This window comes from Anolis carolinensis, chromosome 3 (assembly GCF_035594765.1).
Source record: "Anolis carolinensis isolate JA03-04 chromosome 3, rAnoCar3.1.pri, whole genome shotgun sequence".
In the NCBI taxonomy this organism is placed as follows: Eukaryota; Metazoa; Chordata; class Lepidosauria; order Squamata; family Dactyloidae; genus Anolis; species Anolis carolinensis.
Genome location: NC_085843.1, coordinates 56,723,125 through 56,726,644, shown reverse-complemented (window position 1 = coordinate 56,726,644; position 3,520 = coordinate 56,723,125). Strand labels below are relative to the sequence as shown.

The following is a 3,520-nucleotide window of genomic DNA, read 5'->3' as shown; positions in this document are numbered from 1 at the left end:
GTTTTAACCAACAACATAACATTGGCTAAATTGAATCTAATGGAAGCTGATACAAATTAGATGATAATTATACTGTACTTAGTGGTATTATTCTAATGCTGTGTAAAGCCAAAAATTCCCAGTGATTTATGTTTTGGGAGAAAAAAAAACCCTTCTACTGCCTTCCAATATTTCTTTTGGAGCTTATAAAAGATGCAAAAATTATTTAGCAGAAGCATATTTCTACTCCCATGTCATATAACTTACTTTAAAATTTCTATGAAGAAAACAAAGGCAAAGAGTTACTAGCTTTGGCCCTTAAAGGGGGTTGTTGTTTAGCATACTCTGCTGATTGACAGTGATTAGAAAGAATGCCAAGAAGATACTTTACATCTGTTTAGTGTCTTGTCTTAACTGTCATCCATTCATCCCACCATGATGGTTGCCATTCTTGGTATAGATGGGAAAATTAGGGAATCCAGGGCCACTGTGGAGCTATAGTACTTCTGGCCATGGTACTACATTATTTGAAATAAAAGTGCATCAGGGTCACTGCAAAATAAAATGCCCTATTCCTGTTTTACCTCTTCATTTTTTTTATTTGATATTCCTAACTTTTAAAGCATGGAAGAGAACATCCTACTTCAGTGAGATCAGCACATTGTTTAGTAAAAAACCCTCTTACAAAACACTCCCTTTCTACTCTCTGATTTGATCTATGTTCATCAGGCAATTTAATCTTCACTTAAATTCCAAGTTTTCTCATGTAAAACTGATGTACCCAGTATAGCCCATGATTGCCTTCTTTTGTTTAAAGAAAGAGGCAATCTTGTCTCTGCTTATATTTCACTCGGAAACATGCATAATATATCTGTTGTTGCCCCGCATATTAGTATAAGTAGGGGGAGGGATCTAGCGCCAAAACAGAAGAATCAGCCAAACAGAAACTAAGTAGACTTCCTTGGTAATGTTCTTTTGGACACCGTACTGACATCCATCTGCAAAATATGTCCCCATAAAAATGGTCCAACACAGAGTTTTTGTTATGATTGAGCCTCATGGCTCTGTTACTGACAGACGTGGGCGTAAGACTCCTCGAGAGTCAGATACTCTCGAGGAGCGAGAAAGAAAAAGACTGCGAGACATTTTTGCAGCACCATCTGACGAAGAGTCTTTTGAGGGGTTTACGGAGAGAATGGAGGAGGGGCTGGTTAGCTCGGAGGAGGATGAGATGGATTGGACTCGGGTAAGGGAGGAATTGGGTGCCACTGGTCATGATGGGATAGAAGCTGAATGGGGACCTTCAGGATTAGACCCATGGCTTAGCTGGAGGGATGGGACGGGATCCACAGCTGGAGATGCTGTGGGGCGTAGTCAGAGGTGTTCCAGCTCTGATGAGGAAAGTGATGAGGAAACGCCCGGGTTAAGGAGGACAGCTGACAGTGATGAGGATTTGTAACTGGCATAAAATGGGGCTTGGGAGCAATTGCAAATTGCGTTGGGCAAGGTAATCTGGACGAACGCTTGGGATCTGTGTGGGACGCTTTCCTGAAGACTGGTGTGTTTTCCTGTGCTGAGACGTAAGTTGTTTTGGAATTTAGGGTCAGACGGCGGGAGGAATTGTGTGGGCATTTGTTTGTGCAAACCTGTGCTTACTCTTATTAGCTTGACCTTCCGTCGTCTTCTTGACGGACGCCATCTCCTGTTTTGAAAACTCGGACTGAACTGACCACGGCTTGTCTTCCCCCCTTCTTGGACTTGGAATCTACAAACGTCTGCTTCTGGCTTTGAACTACGGAAAGGAACTGGGTCTACTCTACTGCTACAATCCTTGGCTGATCTGTTCGTGTTGGGAATCCTGTCTGCTGTGTGTGTGGGAGCGACGCAAGTTACTCTAAGCACAGTGTTGGCAGCAGAGAGGAATCTGCTGCCAATTAGTTGCATTCTTTTGTATCTTTTGTTCCTCGGCTTTTGTTTTGTTTATCCCCAGGCTGAAGCAAGCAGTTTGTTTTTACCCGGATTAAACTCCGGTTTAATCCGGTTTATCTTTTGAACGTTTTTCCTTGCCCCTTTTTGCTCCTAAAGGCTAATACTGCCTGGCCCTTGTATTTTACGGGCATTTTTGAGTTCTGTAATCCAATAAACTCTGTTATCTTGAACCTTGTGGCGTTCTGTCCTTGACAGTTTTCTTTGAAATATTTTATCCTCCCGAACATTTTGCATATGGTACACTAAACAGTACAATCTGCCTTGTAAAATAATAATTTTATTTTTAATGTGTAATCAAATAATTATATTCATTCCCATTCCAATGTATCCTGGATAACAAAGGAATACAGAATAAAATTAGGAAATAAATTGAATTTCATAAAAAAAATCCATCAATTCGGTGGAGAAAGCAATATTGTATCGATTGATTTAGCAAAAAGAGTATTTGTGTGTGTAGTAAAGACTCAAGTTGCCTATGAAGTTATGGTGCCCCATGAATTCAATACGGTTTTCTTTGGCAAGGAATATACAGGGACAATTTGTCTGTGTGAGTGAAACCGATTTGAGGCCAGAAAGGGGATTACACTTGCCTGGCCTCAGGTTCCTTTGTAGTCCCCCTCCTATATCTGGGAGAGATGCACACAAGAGCACCAGAGGCATATAGGGATTAAAAAGGGAAAGTTATAGTTAGTAGTGGAGGTAATCAAGGGGGTCAATTAGTCCCCTTCTGCCCAGCTATGCCCTTGGGGCATTTTTGACAGCCCCTGTTAGGATTCTTTATTGTGCTTCAGCAAGGATAGGTGCGTACACACACTCTATATTTTGTAGAGCCCATTTCACCCCAGAATCTGGGATACTCTGGCATTTGCTGCAATGCATTATATGACTTGAGTCCCCATGGGGAAATAATAATAATAATAATAATAAATGGTGCTTAGAAATGCTTAGAAACAAGTATTTTTCCGAGGGATGGGAAATGGTGCATTTGCTCATTTTCAATTCATTTTGTGATGTTTCAGTGTGGGTGTACATGTGGGTGGTCTTTTCATGCTCCTTTTGCCACCATTGCTCTCTGGATACAGAAAAGGGTTGGTAAATAAGACTCTTTGGACACAGGAATGGATTGGTAAACAATTCTATCCTTTTTTAAAAAATGTTGCTATAATTGCACAATTCTGTGTATAATGGATTGGGAGGAGACAATAGATGGGAACGAGAGACAGGGCCTTCTCAGTGGTGGCCCCTCGGCTGTGGAATTCCCTCCCTAGTGAGATTAGGCAGACCCCATCCCTCCTGGTTTTTAGAAAAAAACTTAAAACCTGGCTTTTCTCACAAGTGTTTGATGAATAGGAAACTACAGAATTGGACTTTAACAGCTTGAGTAATGGACTATGGATTTTAGAAAATGATGATGGATAAGTATGAGACCATGACTCAGCATTTTATATGGTTTTAATCTGTTTTATGATGAATATTTTAATTGTTTGTTATGTTTAGGCTGTTTTATACTTTTATGGATCTGTTTTTTTCTGTGTCTGTGCGGCATTGAATT

General features: G+C 40.6%; 1 long non-coding RNA gene across 1 annotated transcript; it reads left to right on the top strand.

Moving 5' to 3' along the window:
- The first annotated feature begins 581 nt into the window (after positions 1-581).
- LOC134297412 (uncharacterized) lies at positions 582-2,138 on the top strand. Its single transcript, XR_010004139.1, has 2 exons — positions 582-1,559; positions 1,645-2,138. It is a non-coding gene; the product is annotated as an uncharacterized LOC134297412 (long non-coding RNA).
- Positions 2,139-3,520: the final 1,382 nt, after the last annotated feature.